The 22,287-nt window shown below is 51.0% G+C and overlaps 1 protein-coding gene across 8 annotated transcripts in view; it reads left to right on the top strand.

The window, feature by feature from the left end:
* LOC144817722 (homeobox protein not2-like) overlaps positions 1-22,287 on the top strand; it is a 1,386,394-nt gene that overhangs the window by 752,101 nt on the left and 612,006 nt on the right. The gene's annotated exons all lie outside the window — the stretch shown is intronic.

Raw genomic sequence — 22,287 nt, 5'->3', positions numbered from 1 at the left:
GTACGGTGCATACCCCATGTCCGCTGGGTGTACGGTGCGTACCCCTGCGATCATGGAGGGGTACGCACCGTTCGGTGTGTATGTGAATGTACGCTTTTCCGTAGGAATCGCCCTTACCTGACGTGGACCGTACGAATCGCGTACTGATACCCCGGTCCGGATCGTACTCGGAGAGTCGTACGGTGTATGTACGAGTCGTACGGAAACGGCTCCGGATGCGAATCGTACAGACGGGAATTTTACCGGACCGGAATCGGCCCCTATATGAAGGAAACACCTATTCTAAAACCGCGAGGCAGAGCTGACTTTAGTCATAAACGGTCCAGTGGACCCCTGCCGAGACTGTTACATGAACGAGAGCTCAGTTCTGAGAGTGTGTGACAGCTCGCGCCGGTCAGGTATGATGTGCAAGTGGTTGTGTGAGCTCCCTGCATGTTACACGAAGGGATGTCTGCTCCCGGTCCCTGGACGCAGAACTCCCATTGGACAGAGGTCGTCCAGGCGACTGCACGTGGGATTCCTCCCTCAGCTCTGTGCATGCTGCACAAAGGGTCCTTCTGCTCCAGGTCTGTGGAAGCCGGGCTCAGGTATGATGTGCACATGCTTGTGTGAGCTCCCTGCATATTACACAAAAGGATGTCTTCTCCCGGTCCCTGGACGTAGAACTCCCATTGGACAGAGGCCGTCCAGGCGACTGCACGTGGGATTTCTCCCTCAGCTCTGTGCATGCTGCACAAAGGGTCCTTCTGCTCCAGGTCTGTGGGTGCCGGGATCAGTTATGATGTGCACGTGCTTGTGTGAGTTCCCTGCATGTTACACAAAGGGATGTCTGCTCCCGGTCTCTGGACGCAGAACTCCCATTAGACAGAGGCCATCCAGGCGACTGCATGTGGGATTCGTCCCTCAGCTCTGTGCATGCTGCACAAAGGGTCCTTCTGCTCCAGGTCTGTGGGAGCCGGGCCCAGGTATGATGTGCACGTGCTTGTGTGAGCTCCCTGCATGTTACACGAAGGGATGTCTGCTCCCGGTCTCTGGACGCAGAACTCCCATTGGGCAGAGGCCGTCTAAGAGACTGGACGTGGGATTCCTCCCTCAGCTCTGTGCATGCTGCACAAAGTGTCCTTCTGCTCCAGGTCTGTGGGAGCCGGGCTCAGGTATGATGTGCACATGCTTGTGTGAGCTCCCTGCATGTTACACGAAGGGATGTCTGCTCCCGGTCTCTGGACGCAGAACTCCCATTGGACAGGGACCGTCCAGGCGGCGGCACATGGGATTCGTCCATCAGCTCTGTGCATGCTGCACAAAGGGTCCTTCTGCTCCAGGTCTGTGGGAGCCGGGCTCAGGAATTATGTGCACGTGCTTGTGTGAGCTCCCTGCATGTTACACGAAGGGATGTCTGCTCCCGGTCTCTAGACGCAGAACTTCCATTGGACAGAGGTAGTCCAGGCGACTGCACGTGGGATTCCTCCCTCAGCTCTGTGCATGCTGCACAAAGGCTCCTTCTTCTCCAGGTCTGTGGGAGCCGGGCTCTGGTATGATGTGCACGTGCTTCTGTGAGCTCCCTGCATGTTACACGAAGGGATGTCTGCTCCCGGTCTCTGGACGCAGAACTCCCATTGGACAGAGGCCGTCCATGCGACTGCACGTGGGATTCGTCCCTCAGCTCTGTGCATGCTGCACAAAGGGTCCTTCTGCTCCAGGTCTGTTGGAGCCGGGCTCAGGTATGATGTGCACGTGCTTGTGTGATCTCCCTGCATGTTACACTATGGGATGTCTGCTCCCGGTCTCTGGACGCAGAAATCCCATTGGACAGAGGCTGTCCAGGCGACTGCACGTGGGATTCTTCCCTCAGCTCAGTGCATGCTGCACAAATGGTCCTTCTGCTCCTGGTCTGTGGGAGCCGGGCTCAGGTATGATGTGCATGTGCTTGTGTGAGCTCCCTGCATGTTACACGAAGGGATGTCTGCTCCCGGTCTATGGACGCAGAACTCCCATTGGACAGAGACCGTCCAGGCTACTGCACGTGGGATTCGTCCCTCAGCTCTATGCATGCTGCACAAAGGGTCCTTCTGCTCCAGGTCTGTGGGAGCCGGGCTCAGGTAAGATGTGCACGTGCTTGTGTGAGCTCCCTGCATGTTACAGGAAGGGATGTCTGCTCCCGGTCTCTGGATGCAGAAATCCCATTGGACAGAGGCTGTCCAGGCGACTGCACGTGGGATTCGTCCCTCAGCTCTGTGCATGCTGCACAAAGAGTCCTTCTGCTCCAGGTCTGTGGGAGCCGGGCTCAGGTATGATGTGCATGTGCTTGTGTGAGCTCCCTGCATGTTACAGGAAGGGATGTCTGCTCCCGATCTCTGGACGCAGAACTCCCATTGGACAGAGACCGTCCAGGCGACTGCACGTGGGATTCGTCCCTCAGCTCTATGCATGCTGCACAAAGGGTCCTTCTGCTCCAGGTCTGTGGGAGCCGGGCTCAGGTAAGATGTACACGTGCTTGTGTGAGCTCCCTGCATGTTACAGGAAGGGATGTCTGCTCCCGGTCTCTGGACGCAGAACTCCCATTGGACAGAGACCGTCCAGGCTACTGCACTTGTGATTCGTCCCTCAGCTCTGTGCATGCTGCACAAAGGGTCCTTCTGCTCCAGGTCTGTGGGAGCCGGGCTCAGGTATGATGTGCACGTGCTTGTGTGAGCTCCCTGCATGTTACAGGAAGGGATGTCGGCTCCCGGTCTCTGGACGCAGAACTCCCATTGGACAGAGGCCGTCCAGGCGACTGCACGTGGGAGTCGTCCCTCAGCTCTGTGCATGCTGCCCAAAGGGTCCTTCTGCTCCATGTCTGTGGGAGCCGGGCTCAGGTATGATGTGCACGTGCTTGTGTGAGCTCCCTGCATGTTACACGAAGGGATGTCGGCTCCCGGTCTCTGGGTGCAGAACTCCCATTGGACAGAGGCCGTCCAGGCGATTGCACTTGGGATTCCTCCCTCAGCTCTGTGCATGCTGCACAAAGGGTCCTTCTGCTCCAGGTCTGTGGGAGCCGGGCTCAGGTATGATGTGCACGTGCTTGTGTGAGCTCCCTGCATGTTACACGAAGGTATGTCTGCTCCCGGTCCCTGGACGCAGAACTCCCCTTGGACAGTGGCCGTCCAGGAGACTGCACGTGGGATTCCTCCCTCAGCTCTGTGCATGCTGCAGAAAGGGTCCTTCTGCTCCAGGTCTGTGGGAGCCGGGCTCAGGTATGATGTGCACATGCTTGTGTGAGCTCTCTGCATGTTACAAAAAGGGATGTCTGCTCCCGGTCCCTGGACTCAGAACTCCCATTGGACAGAGACCGCCCAGGCGACTGCACGTGGGATTCGTCCCTCAGCTCTGTGCATGCTGCACAAAGGGTCCTTCTGCTCCAGATCTGTGGGAGCCGGGCTCAGGTATGATGTGCACATGCTTGTGTGAGCTCCCTGCATGTTACAGGAAGGGATGTCTGCTCCCGGTCTCTGGACGCAGAACTCCCATTGGACAGAGACCGTCCAGGCGACTGCACGTGGGATTCGTCCCTCAGCTCTGTGCATGCTGCACAAAGGGTCCTTCTGCTGCAGTTCTGTGGGAGCCGGGCTCAGGTATGATGCGCACATGCTTGTGTGAGCTCCGTGCATGTTACACGAAGGGATGTCTGCTCCCGGTCTCTGGTCGCAGAACTTCCATTGGACAGAGGCCGCCCAGGCGACTGCACGTGGGATTCCTCCCTCAGCTCTGTGCATGCTGCACAAAGGGTCCTTCTGCTCCAGGTCTGTGGGAGCTGGGCTCAGGTATGATGTGCACGTGCTTGTGTGAGCTCCCTGCATGTTACACGAAGGGATGTCGGCTCCCGGTCTCTGGACGCAGAACTCCCATTGGGCAGAGGCCGTCCAGGCGACTGCATGTGGGATTCGTCCCTCAGCTCTGTGCATGCTGCACAAAGGGTCCTTCTGCTCCAGGTCCGTGGGAGCCAGGCTCAGGTATGATGTGCAGATGCTTGTGTGAGCTTCCTGCATGTTACACGAAGAGATGTCTGCTCCCGGTCTCTGGACGCAGAACTTCCATTGGACAGAGGTCGTCCAGGCGACTTCACGTGGGATTCCTCCCTCAGCTCTGTGCATGCTGCACAAAGGGTCCTTCTGCTCCAGGTCTGTGGGAGCCGGGCTCAGGTATGATGTGCACGTGCTTGTGTGAGCTTCCTGCATGTTACATGAAGAGATGTCTGCTCCCGGTCTCTGGACGCAGAACTTCCATTGGACAGAGGTCGTCCAGGCGACCGCACGTGGGATTCCTCCCTCAGCTCTGTGCATGCTGCACAAACGGTCCTTCTGCTCCAGGTCTGTGGGAGCCGGGCTCAGGTATGATGTGCACGTGCTTGTGTGAGCTCCCTGCATGTTACACGAAGGGATGTCTGCTCCCGGCAGGGCCGGCCCTAGGCATGTGCAAAGTGTGCACCTGCACAGGCCCGCCAAACACCAGGGGCAGCCACGACGAGGATCGGATCGGAAGGATCACTGTCTGGCGGCCCCCTGGCAGGATTTGGCGGCCTCCGGGCAATGGCAGCGTGAGCGTTGTTGTTTTCAGTTTGGTTTCACTTGCCCAGCCAGCCAGCAGTTTGGGTCCCAGGGCCGTCAATCTTAGCCCTACTATGACGTGACGGCCCTGGGACAGCCCCCGCGCTCTGTGCGCAGTGCACAACTGTGCACCTGCTGCTCTGAGCCGCTCACGTCACGGTGGTCACGCTCCCGCCAGGGAGAGTGTGTGACGTGAGTGAGCGGTGCGTCGTCATCGTGTGAAATTGAGAATAAAGAACAATTAACGTCGCCACCTGTCCGACTCCGGCACTATCTCGACTCTTCCCCGAGTCCGACCCTTCAAATTTGGAACGGTGAGAGTCTGACTCTGTCTCTGAGACGAGACTGCTCACAAAATATTTATAATGTAATCGCCTGTCTTTCCAGTTGAGCTGCCTATGTTATGTTATGTTATGTTATACTGGGGTTTTATATAGCGCACGGCTACTCAAAGAGTGTCCCGGCGCTTTGTTTTGTAAACTATCTACAACACAACAGATAAAAACAAAAAGGAAACCGACGGAGCTCAGGGAAAAAAAACTAAGAGGTAAAAAGCCAAGTTTTGAGCCCCTTCCTAAAGGCCAACAAGTTTGGAATACTGCCTAGTTATGTGAGTGTTAACAACATGTCTCAGATGCGCAGCGTAGTCAATACTGAATGGTTTTTCTGCATTATGCATGTTCACGACACGCGTGTGTATGCACATTTGAGTGTGTGCCTGTGCATAACCGAGAACTCACGAATGCATGCGTCTGTGTGCTCCTCAACGTGTGTGTGTTTTCCTGTTGTGCGTGTGTGCGTGCATGCACATTTGTGCGTTCGTGAGCACGCGAATGTGTGGTTGTTTACGTGAGTGTTTGTTTCTGGCTGCCTTTTATATGCACTAGCCGTGCTTGTTGAGTTGAAGGGTGACATACGAGCAGCGAGATACGCCTTGGTTAATGGCAAAGTTCCCTCGAGCATACAATATGAACATAAATCTGATTTATATTAACGATGTTGTTTATCCGGACCGGAAGATTAAAGTGTCTTAGATTTTACGTGTCATTTTATCGCACATATTGCTCGCACGTGCCCCTTTTCGATAAGCGGCGTGCCTTGATGTTCAGCCGTTTGGGTTAATTCTGTCACGTAGCGTGCACAAAATGAAATATAACAGACTGCCTGTCACGTGACTGTTCCGTGTCAGTGCCATCTCTCTTTTTAATAGATTATTTGGAGAGGAGGTCAGGCCGTGTGAAGAGGAACTGATAGATCTCCGCATTGCCTGTGTATTACTGACTAAGTAGTAAGTTTAAGTTAAAAATGTGTCAGTGCAGTGGCGGCACTGGGGCACACAAATGAAAACACGGCCCTGAGGGCCCTCTTCGGGCTGGTGCACCACCAGCCAGGCTCGAGTCAAGCTGGCTTAATTCTTCCTAAATCCTATGCCCCACGCCATAATTCTATATTAGGCATTATTTAAAAGGCTCATCCCTGGTCTCAGGCTCCATCTCAAAAACACGGATCCCTGTGCGTCCTGAGCCCAACCCCTGTACTGAGTCGAGAACAAAGGAGCAAGGTGACAGACGACCAAAATACCCCTTGTTCAGGCCTCAGTGTGTGAAATGGAAATATTGAATTGCAGGCACTCTCTAATTAGAGTACCTGCTTGCTCCTGAGAAGTGCCGGTGCTCTCCCATTAAATATGTTACAGCAGTGCTGAGAGGTGCAGATACTCTACCCTTCACATTCAGGAAGTGCAGGCACGCAGTACCGGGCAGTATCTTCCCATTTAAAGCACTTCCCTTTCCCTTTTCTCTAACCACTTCACCGAGCCCCTAGAGAAGACTCCACCCCCCCTGCCTTCTATTTATTCCCTGCGTAGCATGCCCCCCCAGAGATGACCTGTGCCTTCTACTCTCGGCACAGCACTTCCCAGAAAAGAAGACGCCTTGCCTTCTACTGCCTGCATAGAGTCCCCCCCTCAGAGATGACCCCTTGCCATCTACGCCTTGCATGGCATGGTGTGCCCAATGGGGGTGATGCTCTGAAGACTATCAGATTTTGTGCACTTGATCCTCTTCAGATTAATGCAGTGGGCGTGTGTGGACAAATCTACCTGGCTGGGAGGGAATATAATGATGCTCTCCAGTTGACAAAAAGGGCACCTTGGCATATCTTTCGGGTGAGTGTTGCCGGGGACTGCGTGGTAAGGGCATTTTGTTTGCTTTGATACTTGCACAAGTGCCACCATTGCCTTTGCCGACGAACGTAACGTTTGTTCTTGTGCTCGAGTGTCTACCATATATTGCTGTATTGTACCTCCTCTAATTATACTTTGTTTTCTCTCGAGCAGGCTTCACTTTAAAATAGTTTATTGCAGGGGATTAGACTGTAGACACCTAGATCATTAAAACACATTCCTGAGCTCCGCCCCGTCCGGACCCCCTCTTCCGGGGCCCCCACCTACGCTCCCTGCACAGGGACACCATGAGCCTAGAGCCGGCCCTGCTCCTGGTCTCTGGACACAGAACTCCCATTGGATAGAGACAGTCCAGGCGACTGCACGTGTTGTTTCCATGCTGCACAAAGAGCCGAGCTCAGGTGATGAAGAAGGGGGCTGCATGTGGCCCTGTCCAGATCTAAATGACAGAACCAGTCACTGCCAACAACAAAGGCTCTCGGGCCGTTTGTGGGTAAACTGTTAGGTCTTTTGAGGATTTACAAGGATAGCTGCTGAGATCCAGCAGGTTTTATGAGCAGAGCTCTTCTGTTTTTTTCATGCAGGTTTTTTTTGCTCCAGATGTGTCGAGGGCAGAAAGCAAACAAAGAACCTGGTGGAGTTTCTAGGGGATGAGGTGGGAGCTCTGATGAAAATAAACCAAGAAACAAAAGTAGCATGTCGCCGTAGGGTCAGATAGCCTCACCCTGGCCAGACAGGTGTGGCTGCTCGCCATTGTTCCCCCTCAAAGCGTTCCTTCCAAAGCCCCAGAGGAGGGAACACATTCAGAGAATTGCGGCATCCTGTCTTTTTTCTTTATTATGTATTTATTAGTTTGCAGTTTCTCCTTTAAGCAAATTCCTATACAGCATTCTGACCACAGATCATTATATTTCAATTCTGTACAGGCATATTACATGAATCTACAAACGACAAGGCCAAAAACAAAACAAAAAAGAAAAGAAACAGGTATAGCACGATTCATTCAACATTTCCTGCCGGTGAGTGTGGATTACTACAAAACATGAACGTTCGGGTTCAGGCAGTATTTTAGTATCCCCCTCTCCTCTCCTACTTCTTTTTCTTTTAATACGTTCTGCGGGCTGGTATATTGGGATCAAAGCAGGTATTTGTTAACCCAATAGGGAGAGATGTCATACTTCTCCAAAGGAGGCTGTCATTTTGCGGTCAATAGCCTATTTCAGTCCTTAGCCTGCCCTTCTGTAAGGTCTTACCTGAGGCAGCACATTCGCTGTGTGTTTCAAAACATATTCTTTGGACTGCTTACCATTGGTTGGTTTTATTATCACCCCCTTTGCTTAGGTATGATGTGCACGTGCTTGTGTGAGCTCCCTGCATGTTACACGAAGGGATGTCTGCTCCCGGCTATCTGTTAGCTGTGTGAGCTTTACTTCCTCTTCTCGTGTTTGTCCTGCCCCAGGACCATGGACTCTTTACTATACCTATCCAATGTTCACTTTTTTAGGTGCTACATTTTTCTTTTTGTTTACTCATTCTACGAGATTGCACTTGTTTTCCCGCCTTGTATGCTTATCTCCCTTCACATGCTCTGTGTTCCTCTCTCTCGCCCTGAGCTTCTCCCCTTCTCCTCCCCACGTTGCCTTATCAACCATGTTCTCTCTCCCTTCCAGCTCCACATCTTACACTTGTTTAAACCACCCATCACCCACACCCATGTGTTGCTTAATCCGCCCAACCTATGCCCTATGTTGCTTCTGTCCATTGTCCCACATGTTCTTTCTGCCCCCACCCGCGCCCCCCATGTTGCTTCCCCCACTTTAAAAAAAAGAATGCTGTGACACATGACTAAAACTATTGGCAAAGCCAATAGGTCCTGAAGGCGAGACCTTTTTGCTTTGCCGATGCTTGTTTTTCCATCCATGTTAATTCTACTGTCTTCTAGTATGGGTACAGCACCTGCGGTTACACAGTGTGCATTATAGTATTGACACTAGTTGTCCCGTCTCCCCTATATGTTTGATTGTATTTATGTTAGATGTATTTCTTGTTCCGTCGTGGAGGTGGGTGTATCCTCAAGGTGGTCTAGCCTGGAGGGTCCAATGCCCTTCAGCCACGTGTGGGAATGAAATAGTAGGGTGAACCAGTTGACCCGGCCCACCGCTCCAGCGCCCACCCAGCCAGCGTTAGTTCGTTTAGTGCATTTGTGTCCTCCTGTGCCAATTAATGTCTATCCGGCGATGCGGTATCCCGTGACACCACTTCTAGGGCTGCTGTCCTTTCTTGCGTCATGGTTGCGAGATCCGGTGGTGATTCCACCTGAGGCGAATGCCTGTGTCCCACTCTCTGCCATCCTCCCCCTGAAGATTGTGTGCAGCTGGGTGACACGTCCGCGCTCCATTGTTTTAGGCCAAGGAGCGCATGTGTTTCCGGGAGGGATCGCATCTGGTGCAGTTTGCTGTTCCATTTGAAGATCAATCGGAAGGGGTGACCCCATGAATATGGCACTCCATTTTCTTTCAAGAATGTTGTCACCTCGCTGAATGCGCAGGGTAATGGATGCCAAGTCCTGATAGAGCGCTATGGAATTACCTTGATTCTGGAGGAGTTGCTTCAATCTTGCTTCGCGGAGTATACACTCCTTGAGTGGAAAGTCAGGTAGGAAGTCCAGAATGTCTGGTGGTGGGGCTGTCGCCCGTCTCGCTGTGCCCACCCGGTGTGCTCGGTCAATGCGAATGTCGAAGTCAGAGGTCTCTCCCAGGATCTCCCGAAACATGCCCTGTAGGTATCGGGTGATGTTTGCCTCCTCTTCTTTGGGTGGAACCCCTCTAACGCGGATATTGCTTCGCCTCAACCGATTTTCGAGGTCTTCGCGGGAGCCTGCAAGTCCACATGCTGGTCTTTTAGGCGTATGAGTTCCTGCTGTAGTTGCTTCATCTCCTCGGTTTTGGTTTAGTCACTGTCTTCTACGGCGGCCACTCGGTCCCCGAACTCGTCGACATCGCTACGTATCTCTCTCAATTCTCCTGCCACTTCTTGTTTGAGCATTCGAAAATCCTCCCGTAGAGTATTAAAGAGCGTTTCGATAAATGCCCGAGTGATTGGCACTTTCCCATCGCCTTGTTCTGCTTGTTATTTAGGGGCCGGGTAGGTACGACCTCCTTTACCCCCGTGGAGCCTTTAGTAAGCATCTCTTTTAGCGATCTCTCCCCCTTCTTCCTCACTGTGGACATTGTGCGTCCCTCTGTCCGCCGGTTGTTAGTCTCTGCTCCTGATCTACACATGCGTCACAAGGGGACACCTCTGAGTGTGATTGGAGGCAAACGGATGCTTGACTCGCTTCGATGTATTTCTACAGGTTTCTTCCTCCCTTCCAGGCTGTATTGCATGCTTAACTGCTTCTAGGAGTTCTCTGAAGTCTCCCGCTACTGTGTTCCGGGTCGCTTCGCGTCTTAGGGCTCATGTAATTTGCTGGCTATGTGAGCTGTCCTCGTGTGAGCCCGCCTGGTACTGCTAGCCTGCATCGCCGCTGGGTTGTGGAGATAGTCAGCAGGCGAGCCCCCGGGCCTGTCTCAGCGTTGTCTCCGGGGTCCTCTCTCTTGCGTCGGCTGTTGGCCAGCTTCCAGTGTTTGCCACACGGTCCTTGGTGGCTCGTAGGGTAATCCTGTATAGGTAGTGGTGGGCCCCTTACAGTCTAAACTGTATCCCATTTATGACCCTCAGACGGGTAGGATCGTCCGTCGCTTCTCCGCATAGGGGCCACGGCGTGCCCCGGTCAGTCTTCGATCCTCGCACTTAAAATCCACTGCTGCCCGAGTGGCAGACGCTCCCAACCGTCTCTGGTCTGCTGTGGCCTTCGCAGATGGTCGCTCTTTAGTGAACTGGACGACCCCCAGGTCCACTGCTGCCTCTCCTGATCAAGGATGCGCCCGCTCACGTGTGCTACGCCGCCCTCCCCCGCTCCGTCTTGGCGCCTTTCTTGTCGCTGCCGGACTGGGCATGTGGGCTGTGTACTGTGTGCGCTAGCTGATAGTGTGTGCTCCCCTTGGCCCCACATGCTAAGACGCTACGGCCTCATAATTATTTCAATTTTTCTGGATTTTAGCCTCGTGAGACTAGGAGCGTTGCAATTCCACAACGCCGCTCGCCATATTTGTGTACACCGGAGGTTTCATTCCTCGCTTTGCACCGCCACAGCGCATGCCCGAGGAATCAGTGCTTCTTGCGAGGCTGACCGGGCACACCGAGTGACTGTGCCGATTCTCGGTAAGTCCACTGAGTTTGCTACTCGACACGAATTGAAAAGGCTGCACCTTAGATTCAAGTCAAATACTCGTTTTTCTTCAGCATAGCGACATCTAAGTCTGCCAGTAGATTTCTTCAACTACCCTAATATTTTCCTCATTTTGGACATGTCCTTTAGGTTTCCTTGGTTTCCTGCATCTTCTTGACAATATGACATGTTCGTGGATTATTGACCCAGTGCCACTTTTAATAGGTAAACAACGCCTTCCTGACAATTTAAAACCCCTTCCCCCTTGCACCTACACACGTTTTTCTTTCATATACTAAAACACGTGTTTTCCTCTCATTTCTTCCAATTCTGTAGGAAGCCTCTCATTCTGTAATAGGCTCTCCGTTGAAATCGCAGAGGGTAAGCTGTGTGTGTGGTTTGTGGCTAAATGCTCATGAGTTTGATTACGCTTTCAAGCAGTCTTACATGTAGGTCTTATGTTTTCTGTTTTTCCGAATTTTCTTGGCCCTGAGGAGAATCCCCCCTGTATCAGGGATTCGAAACGCGTAGGCCTTTGTTATCTGGTCTGCTCTTGTTACTCAAGTGTGGACATATACCACATTTTGAGTTAATTTCGAGTACACAACCTTTATGATATGTTTTTTGAGAATGTGTATTGTTATTGATTATTTGGAGTGTACTGTCTTTCATAATTAGTCTTGTAAAAATTTCATATAGACCAAGAGAGCAGTCCCCTTTCTGTTTTCCTCTCTTCCACTTCCGAAACTGGTACATTTTTTAATCCAGTTATGTGGAGTGCTTGGTATGAATGCATGTATGTAAGTTGAATGAGTGTGATATGCCTGACTGAGTGTTGATGTGTTTATATTTCTATTGTGCTGTGTCCAAGTAGTTTTTTATATGTGTATAATATTGTGATTGAAATGATCTATTTGTCATATTTCTCAATTTATCTTGAATAAATAGCTATTAATTAGCCTAACCCAGTTTGAAATAGTTTTTCTTCTCTGGTTGTCAATTGTTGTTTGAGATTTAATTATCAGTTTTGGCATATCTTTTGTTACATAGTCCCCTTGGCCCCACGGCACCTCTACTACTTGACTTGTTAGCACCAAGGCTGTGGCGTGATCAGTGAGGGGGCTCGCGGGCTGCCACCGCCGCTAGTCGCTCCCCCTTAGTTTGCGGCCTTGGTGTTCACCGCCTATGCGGTCCGGGGTCTAGGGGCTTACGAGGCGACTGTTGGCCGCTGGCAGCGCCCTGCCCCCCCGGAGCCGATCTCCGCTCCTCCTATGCCTCCCGGGTGGGGACACTATGCACCGCTTCATCTGCGCTTCTTGCCACAGGCGTTGGAGTCGCACCCAAGAAGGCCTGCAAGCCGGGCCCTCGATTGCACGCTGCTGCCCAGGCGAGACCCACTTTCTCCCCTCTGCGCCACTCCCTGCTACCACGTTTCCACCTTCTTCGCCGCATGAATTCATGCACAGCTTCACAGGGCGCCGCTTCGGTTCACCGCAGTTAGGTCAGTCAATGCCCCTGCCGACTCGAGGTCGTGTCTTTCTCCCCCGTTCCGCCGTTCTATGGGGCTCCAAGCCTGGGCGCCATGTCCGCCTGTTAACTGCCGGATCGTGGAGAGTGCCATCCGGAAGCACCCCTTGCCGGTATTTGCTCACGGGGATGTCGCCTCACTCCCGTCCATCGTACCACTGTCTGAGGTGCACAACGGGGGATTTTACTGAAGAGTTTTGCTGGATAAGGGGGCCTGCAGCGGTGAGCCTCAGAGCCCGGCGACTGCTCAGGGCGCCATCTTGGCCACTCCCCATAGTGCCTCATTTAGCTTACTTCTTGCTTCTATTAATGCTTTAATTTGATCTGGGTTGATTATTTATTCCTTCACTAACCTCTTTAGTACTGCCCTATAATTAGGCCTTGCTTCTTCATTCTAGACAAAGCTTTGCGCATATAGATTCTATGTATTCACTCCCTCACAGGCAGGGAACCAGGTTCAAGTATCTATGTCGACTCAACATTCTGTAATTCTGGGCGCATCGCTTAATTTTTCTATCCCTGTAAACAATGATTGATGACCGTAGTGTAATCAATCAATTTAGTATTCATAAAGCGTGACAAATCACCCATAAGGTTCTCGAGGTGCTCGAGTTGCTATCTGCTGCGTAGTGATTTGTCCATTCGAACAGCCAGGCCTTGAGTCCTTTCCTGAATTGGTGGAGCAATGGGGCAGTCCTAATGTGGTGATGAAGGTTCCTCCAAGCTTTGACCACCAGGTGTGAGAAGTAATGTCCTCCTCTGTGGGCTCATCGGATCCAGTGGATGTTTGCGATGAAGCGGGACGCTGATCGTAGCTGTCTGGTTAGTTGGTAGATGGTCATGTGTTTGTTGATGTATGCTGGTCCCTCATTGTGCAGGGCTTTGTAAGTGTGGGTCAGCATCTTGAACTGGCATCTCTTCTGGATTGAGAGCCAGTTGAGCTTCTTGAGGTGGGGTGTGTTGTGTGTCCTTCTGGGAGGTCATGGATGAGTCTTGCAATTGAGTTTTGTATTGTCTGTAGTCTCTTCAGGAGGCATGCACTGATTCCAATGTATAGTGCGTTCCCGTAATCCAGCTTGCTGGTGATGAGGGCTAGCGAGACGGTTGTCCTTCATCCAGTTGGTGACATTCATTATACATCTGTGGAAGTTGGCTCCTGTGGTGGAGGGGCTTCTGACAGCAAGAGGATGAACTGAGTGTCATCAGCGTAGGCGATGATGTTGAGTCCGTGAGATCTGGCGGTGTTGGCCAGGGTGGTCATGTAAGTGTTGAAGAATGTGTGGTTGAGGGACGATCCTTGGGGAACTCCACAGATGATCTTCTTGGGTTCCAAATTGAATGGTGGGAGACGGAGTCTCTGGGTTCTTCCAGTGAGGTATGAGGCGATCCATTTGACGGCATCTCTTTGATTCTAATGTGGTGGAGTCTGTTGATCAAGATTTGATGGGAGACGGTGTCAGAGGTGGCTGACAGGTCCAGGAGGATGAGGGCTGCCGTTTCTGTGCAGTGCAGTCCAGGAGGGCCCTGATGTCGTTTGAGGGTTCGATCAAGGCTGTCTCGGTGCTGAGGTTGGCTCAGAATCCGGAATGAGAGGGGTCTAGGAAGTTGTGTTCTAGGTGTTCTGTGAGTTTCTGGTTGATTGCCTTTTCAGGCACTTTTGCTGGAAAGGGGAGCACAGAGATGAACCAGTAGTTCTTCGGTTCTGCTGGGTCAGTGGATGGTTTCTTCAGGAGGGGCCTATCTTCAGTGTGTTTCCAGTCCTCGGGGAAGGAGGCTGACGTGATGGAGGTATTCAGGACTTTCTTGAGCTTTTCGCCAATCGTCTTGCTCCCGAGGTTGAAGATATGGTGAGGACAGGGGTCAATGGGTGCTCTCAAGTGCACAGAGATCATGATGGAGATTGTGGCTAGAGTTCTGAGAGGGTCCCAGTAGGTGAGCAGGTGTTCGAGGTTTGTGTTCGTGTATGTGAGCAGATTGATGCTGTCGGCAGCAGGGAGTTGGGGTTGGAGGTTTTCGTAGATGGCTTCGATCTTGTTGAGAAGAGGTCTGCCAGGGTGTCACACAGTTCTTGGGAGGAGGTAATTTCGTTCTTTGAGACTGCGAGATTGGAGAATTCCTTCCTGATGGCAAAGAGTTTCTTGCTGTGATGTGTGCTGGCTTTTACGCGGTCCGCTAGGACTTTCTACCTTGTTTCTTTCAGGAGGTGGTAGTACCGGTTGATTGCTATCTTGTCAAGCAGTATGGTCCCCTGTCTCTTTGCTGGTGTGCCACTTCCTTTCTAGTAGCCAGAAGTTGAATGTGATAGCTTCCAGTTCCTTTATGAACCAGCTGGCTCTTCTGGTAGTTCTATCAGATTTGGTGGGTGCGATCGTGTTGGCGCAGTTTGTGATCCACTGGAAGAAATTCTTCACAGCCTGTTCTGGGTTGCAAGATGAGTCTGAGAGGTGTGAGTTGAGCGCGTTGTTCCACAGGTTTTCTGATCTATTTTTCCGGTCTCTGTGTGTGGAACTGGGAGGCCCTGTGCCAGTGGGTCCGGAGATGGTGGAGTGTAAGCTGTAGTGGTCGGTCCAGAAGAGCTGTGTGGCGTGATTGTACTTGACTCTGTCGCTGGAGGTGAAAATGGGGTCTAGCATGTGGCCTGTGATGTGGGTAGGGTCGTGACAAGTTGCTTGAGGCTGATGTTGCTCATGCATGATAGGAGATCAGTTGTGTTGGTATAGCTGTGATCATCGAGGTGGAATTTAAGCTCACCTAGGAAGATGTAGTGCTCATAATCAATGGCAATGGGGGCGATGAGGTCTGTGATGACGTTGCAGAAGCTGGGGTGTGGTCATGTTAGTCTGTAGGTGAGGATGTCTCTGATGATGCTTTTCCCCCTCTATGTGGAGTTAGAAGTTGAGATGTTCCATTATCAGGGTCGAGTCATCTGGGGAGGTCGTGCAGTGGATGGTTTCCTTGTAGATGATGGCAATCCCACCTCCCTGTTTGTTGGTTCGAGTCTGGTTTATTATCTTGTAGCCTTCGGGGTGGCGGTGGCGATGTCTGACATGGAGGTGGGGTTCAGCCAGGTCTCTGTGGGGAAGATGACATCCAGTGTGAGAGATGAGATCGTGTCTCAAATCTCAGTCATATGTTTGCCGAGTGATCAGGAGTTGAGTAGAATGCACTGGAGTTGTACCGTGGCGATCTCTGTAGTTGTGGTGGACATCGTCGTGTTTTTTGTGTCCCTGGTGTTGTTGGTTGCATTAGTGCTGCAGGTGAAGCGGCAGTGCTAGCAGGAGAATGGTTCTTTGGTGGAGCTTGGCAAGCCTCTGAAATGTTGGCTCCCTGTCTTGCCGACATTTTTAATAATATGTTCTCTCAAGGTTTTTTACACACCATATGGAAAACGGCTTCCATAGTACCTTTATTGAAGAAACCCAACCTTGATTCCACACAACCTAACAATTATAGACCAATTTCTCTTCTACCTCTGCCCGCCAAATTAGTGGAAAAAATCATGAATTAACAACTTGCTGACCATATACTAAAATATAATCATCTAGATGAAACACAGTTCGGTTTCAGAACCGAACATAGTACAGAATGAGCTTTAATTAAAGCCACAGAGGAAATCAGAGCAACTTTGGACTTAGGGGGAGCGGCTGCCTTGATTTTGCTTGACCTGTCGGCGGAGTTTGACACCATCGACCATGATCTCTTGTTAAAGCGCCTAATTTCCATCAGCGTTTCTGACAAATCACTCACACTACTTTCATCATTTTTGTCAGGTAGAACACAATCAGTAACTCTGGGAAGCTATGAATCCCCGCTTTTTGTTCTGCCTTGTAGAGTTATTCAGGGATCATCCTTAAGCCCCACATTATTTAACATATATGTATCGGAATTACCTAAACTTATAAGATCAATTCGGTCTGGCTGTGACATCCTACGCAGATGACACACAAATTGTATTATCACAATCAAAAAACCCTACAGTACAAATGAAAAATGTTAAGGACTGCATGCTGGCAGTCAGTTTTTGGATGAACTCTCACTGTCTGAAATTAAACTCGGACAAAACAGAAGTCATCACTTTTGGCAATTTTCTACCAAACTGGTCACAGAGCTGGTGGCCGGATGAACTGAGATTGGCACCTATTCCAGTCACCAAGGCTAAGAACCTTGGCGTGTTCTTTGATGACAAACTGAATTTTAAACCACAAGTAAATGTTGTCTTCTCCTCATGTTTTTTCCTGTTAAAGACCATTTAAAAAGTACTTCCGTTTATTTCCATGGAAAGCAGGAAAACAGTGATCTCCTCTTTGATCCTGGCTAAATTAGATTACTGTAATGGTCTTTATATTGGCCTATCTAAAAAACTACTCAACAGGCTGCAGATGATCCAAAATGCAGCAACGCGTCTTTTATTGGGTATCCCTAAACATTCGTCAGTCAGAAATCAGCTGTATACACTGCACTGGCTCCCTCTTCAAAGCTTTGTGCATTACCTACAGAGCACTCCAGAATACAAGCCCCATCTATTTGAGGCGCCTGCTATACTGGTATGCTCCGAAAAGGCATGCATTTATGCTCCGAAGAAGCTAAACTGCTAGCAACTCTGAGAGTCTTCAAGGCCAGTGGGATGGCAGTAGCTTCAGGGCAGCGGTCCCCAAACTCTGGAATAAACTCCCTTTTGCCATCAGATCCCTTCCAACCTTATTTGCATTTAGGAAGGCCTTGAAAACATGGCTATTTGATAAATAGTCACTTATCTTCACAGAAACTGGCCCAGTCCACTGGTCAGCGCCAAGACACCCCCGGGTATTTGTGCACTTAACAAATATGTTAACATAACATAACAATGTTCAGCCTCAGTGGTTGTTGTTGATGTGTCCAGGATCCAGTGCTCAGAGCTCGCTGGCGGTGTAGCTGTGCTGGGCACGATCCAGGCACAGAAGGGCTTGCCTTTAACATACCAGTGGTGTGGTCGTGTAGTGGCCTCCATAAACAGTGCTGGGAGATGGGAAGGGCTGGCAGGAAGGCGGGAGGTAGGAGGCCAAGAAGCAGGAAGAACAGCCGGAGCGGGTGGCGAGGAATAACAAGTCAAATGGTGTGGCTGTAGGAATTTGGCAGAGTCACAGTACCTGTAGGGTACAGCAGCCGTGGTGGGGGAGCGGCACGCTTGACCTTAGTAGTCGAGGGCTACTCACTGTGGCCATGCTGCGGCCTACATAAATAGCCCTGGGATGTGGGAGGGGCTGGCTGGGAGGCAGGAGGGCAGGGGTCAGGAAAAACCATGGGAGAGGGTGGCGAGGGACAGCAAGTCCAATGGCGTGGATGTAGGTCTGTGGCAGAGTCCCAGTACCTGCAGGGTGTAGCAGCAGCAGTGGGGGAGCGGCATGCTTGTACAACATTGACCTTAGAAGTCGAGGGCTAGTACAGTGTAACTGTGCTCATGTAAAGCAATCCAATACCTTCAGGTCCAGTTCCGACTATATTATAACTGCACAGAGAGGTTATAAAAAGTCCTTCACATACAAAGTAAAACTAAAAAACTGGAAGAAATCAGGGCTTCCCTGTATAAATTGTGTGATCTTAGGTAAAAAAATTATTTCATCAAAACTCTTTTTTCTTTGATTATTGTGTTTGAAAAAACTTTCAAATATGTAAGTTCAGAATACTATTTGTACAAAAACCTATTGTGTTTGATTTAATAGACTATAATGTTGCTCTATAATTATCTCGGTCACGTACAGGGTTTACATGACACATGTCTTGCCTTCGTAGTTCACTAATGGCTCAAGTTTAAGACTTATCACTTTAAATAAGTACTTCTCAGTGTAAGACTATAATGTGATGTATTAATGTCAGGGCTTCCACATGTTAAAGAAATAAAGCTTTTTTTGAATTTTGAAGAGACTTTATCATGATTTATGTAATTCTTGTTATATGATTTACATAGCAAACATGTTCAGTGCTCAGCTCGTACACGGGCTCTACGATCCAAGCCTGACCCTTGGCTCGGCTCTGGCACGGCTCTCATTGTTCATTTATTTGCTCGCCCACCTCTACTACAAACTTGTTTTTCCTGGGGCACTCTACTTTCGAGGACCCCCTTCTCAGGTCAGCTGTGCTTCTTGCATGCTGTTTCTCTGCAGATCGGTTGTCCAAGTGGCGCCTATCTATGTCACCTCAGATGAGGAGGAAGGTCAATAGCTCTCAATGGCTCACATATGGTGTCTTGTCCAAAGTGTTGGCTTCAAATCCAGCTTGGCTTACCTGCTACGCCAGGGGAGGGCTATCCTAGCATGTTTGATCATCATTTTTGAGGTCCCACCAAACCCTGCAGCGGAACAGATCATTCAAAGCCTTTAAGGTGCAGGATATTGGCTATTCTGCAATTGGTATTAACCATTATATTTAGGATTTTGATAGATATTAAAGGGGCCTGCAGGGGCTTCAGCTTATCACTCTGCAGGCCACGGCCCCATGCCATCTTTTATTAGTGAGGATACCTGTTCATCAGTGGCTAAATTATTAGATGTTGAATTAATTGACAACAGCTATAAACTTGGCTTCTCGCTTGAGTAAATTGTGTGCTATTTGACAAATTGCTTAGTCTTCAGTACCTGATTTCCAGTATCTGCCAAATTAGAAGTCTGAGACACAAGCACACGCCTGCAGCAAGACCTGTCTAAAATGTATACCAAACGTAAACATTTGACATTACCTAGGTCTTGGAAGAAGATTATCTTTGCTTCAAGTCATGAAATAATAAGGCTCGACAAAGCTAGTTCTGGTCCCCTGCATTGTGCGGAGGCTCTACGAGGCTGGAGGCAGCAGAATAAATGCGAGATGCCTCCGGAGCCCATTGAGGCCGACGGTTCTTGCTATAGTTCACCAGTGGTGTTGGCATGGAGGGGGGTGGCCCTGCCCCCCCCGCCCCCCAGGTGCCCAGTAACCTCAGCGAGAACGGGGCAGCCTGTGCCAGGCGTATCACAGGCCTGGCTGTCTTGTGAGAAGTGTTCTCACCCCCAGCAGGACGGGGGGCTGTGTTGACCCCGATAAATACTGCTGTGTTTGCCCTGAGATTCTGCAAGGGGGTGTCAGGCAGGCCGAGCCTTGTGGGAGCGGGGAGGCCCCGCGGCCGGCCGGGCCGGGGCCCTGTTTGCAGGTGGTTAACAGTCCTCCAGGAGGTGCCCACAATGGGAAACGAGCTGGGCAAATTTGCTGAGCTCTTCTGAAGGACTCTTCAGAGAAAGGGAAAGGACTTCATGATGAAACGGGCCCGTTTATGTGGCGAGCGGTGTCCCTTTTTATCCCCGGGTCTTTCAAGTCCGTAATTAAGAACTAATAATGACAAAATGCTGCCCTTTCATCCGGGCCAGAGAGCCTTCCTGCGGCATCTCACCCCCACCCCTGGACCAGATGCGGCCGTGGTGGTGCATCCGAGACAATGACGACCACCCTCTAAGACTATACGGGGGTCTCCACTCCGGCCTGCTCTACCTTTTCGAACTGCTCGTGTGCGGCGTTCATGCCGGGCACTACTCTGCATTCCCTTATGGCCAACATTGTATGTTTCTTTTCCCACTTCATTTACATGCATTTATGCCTAACAAACGACATTATTGTTTTCGTTTTTGCCACACGGTATTTTATGTTTCACATTTTAAACTGCTTAGTGCAGCTGTGAGCAGCCCCAGGGCGAGTGCGTGTGCCAGAATAGACCTCCTGGTTGCCGCAGTTGTTCCGAGGCTCTGAGTCGATACAATGGAGCGGGGAGATGAGGCGCAGGTGTGGGGCGGCTGAGGCCATCTTACGGCCCGAGGAGCACGGAGCTTCCGTGCGAGCCCCACATCTCTGAGTGGGAGGCTGTAGGACAGCTTTCCCACACTCTGACTGTGCTCCCACAGAGTTCACCCGGCGGAGACCGCGGGTTCATGACGTCAAGCGCAGTCAGATCATGTGATAAGCCAATGACTTTTATTCCAGTGTAATATACGTCAACCTCAGCCTTGCTCATGTGGAGAGTGCGGCCTGAAGTGAATCCTTTTCACATGCCTTCGAAGGACCATCCTGCCAGGGAGCAGCATCATTCTCCGGCCAGGGACCACCCGCCCTCCAGGCCTACATCACCCTCCCAAAGCTGAGTCATTGCCTTCCGTGGCATCAGAGTCTGACGTCACTCTGACTGACGTAAAGGCCATCAAATATGTCTCAATCCCTCTGGGACTGGGAGGTCCTGAAGGATGCGCGTGACGTGCAGCGTGCGCATCGCTCTGCTCCAAGAGGCCTTGGTGTGGCCGAGCGGCAGCACCGCTGCGTCATAAAGTAATGTAAAGGGTATGCATCGATTGACGGCCATGTAGGCCTGCGGACAGCTGCGGGTGGAGGTTGGTTTGTCACACGCAGCGGCCCTTCCATTATCAGCCCAGCCCCCTATTAGGCCGAAGTGCGGGGGCAGTTAGTAAAAGTGGGCCCTCTCACCACCAGACCTGTGATTTCTAGCGCCTTGGTGTGTCTTCCAATTTCCAAGCAAGCAGGGCCGCTAAAGATGCCGACACCTGCACCTAGGTGCCAAAAGTAAAGTGATTAGGGGAAGGTGGCAGGCCCATTGAGGCCCCCTAATGAATTTCTCAGCTCTGGAGTGAGGTCATCACGGTCACAGCGCTCCGAGCCCTTGCCTGTTCCCTTCACCAGAACAACGTATGCACTCATGGACAGAGAGGAGACCTAATGAGGTTGTCTCAGCTCTAGGGTAAGGCCTGTAAGTTCACAGTCCCTCTACGCCATTGCCTATTCTTTTCACCAGGCTGGCGTATGCACCATATACTCATGGACAGAAAGTAGTCTGTGAGAGTGTATCAGTACTGGGTAAGGCCTGTAAGGTCACAGCTCGGAGAAAGTCCTGTAAGGTCACAGCTCTGGGAAAGGCCTGTAAGGTCACATCTCGGGCTGAGGCCTGTAAGGTCACAGCTCGGGGTAAGGCCTGTAAGGTCGCAGCTCGGGGTAAGGCCTGTAAGGTCACAGCTCTGGGGTAAGGCTTGTATGTTCACAGCCCTCCGAGCCCTTATCTGTTCATTGCACCAGGACGGCGTATGGACATAGAGAGGCCTAATGAGGTTATCTCCGCTCTGGGGTAAGGCCTGTAAAGTCACAGCTCTGGGGTAAGGCCTGTAAGTTTACAGCACTCCGAGCCCTTACCTGTTCATTTAACCAGAACAGCGTATGTACTATATACTCATGGACAGACATAAGCCTATGAGGGTTTCTCAACACTGGGGTAAGGCCTGTAAGGTCACAGCTCTGGAGTAAGGCCTGTAAGGTCACAGCTCTGGGGTGAGCCTGTAAGTTCACAATCCCTCTACGCCCTTCCTTATTCTCTTAACCAAGCCGGCATATGTACCATATACTCATGGATAGACAGAGGTCTATGAGAGTTTCTCAGTACTGGGGTAAAGCCATTAAGGTCACAGTTCAGAGTAAAGCCTGTAAGGTCACAGCTCGGGGTAAGGCATGTAAGGTCACAGCTCTGGAGTAAGGCCTGTAAAGTCACAGCTCTGGGGTAAGACCTGCAAGTTCACAGTCCCTCTACGCCCTTGCTTAGTCTCTTCACCAGGCCGGCATATGTACCATATACTCATGGACAGACAGAGGTCTATGTGAGTTTCACAGTACTTGGGTAGGCAGTAAGGTCATAGCTCGGGGTAAGGCCTGTAAGGTCACAGCTCTGGGTA

The sequence above is a fragment of the Lissotriton helveticus genome, chromosome 2_1 (genome assembly GCF_964261635.1).
Source record: "Lissotriton helveticus chromosome 2_1, aLisHel1.1, whole genome shotgun sequence".
NCBI classification, from domain to species: domain Eukaryota; kingdom Metazoa; phylum Chordata; class Amphibia; order Caudata; family Salamandridae; genus Lissotriton; species Lissotriton helveticus.
This window is presented reverse-complemented; position numbering and strand designations above follow the sequence as displayed.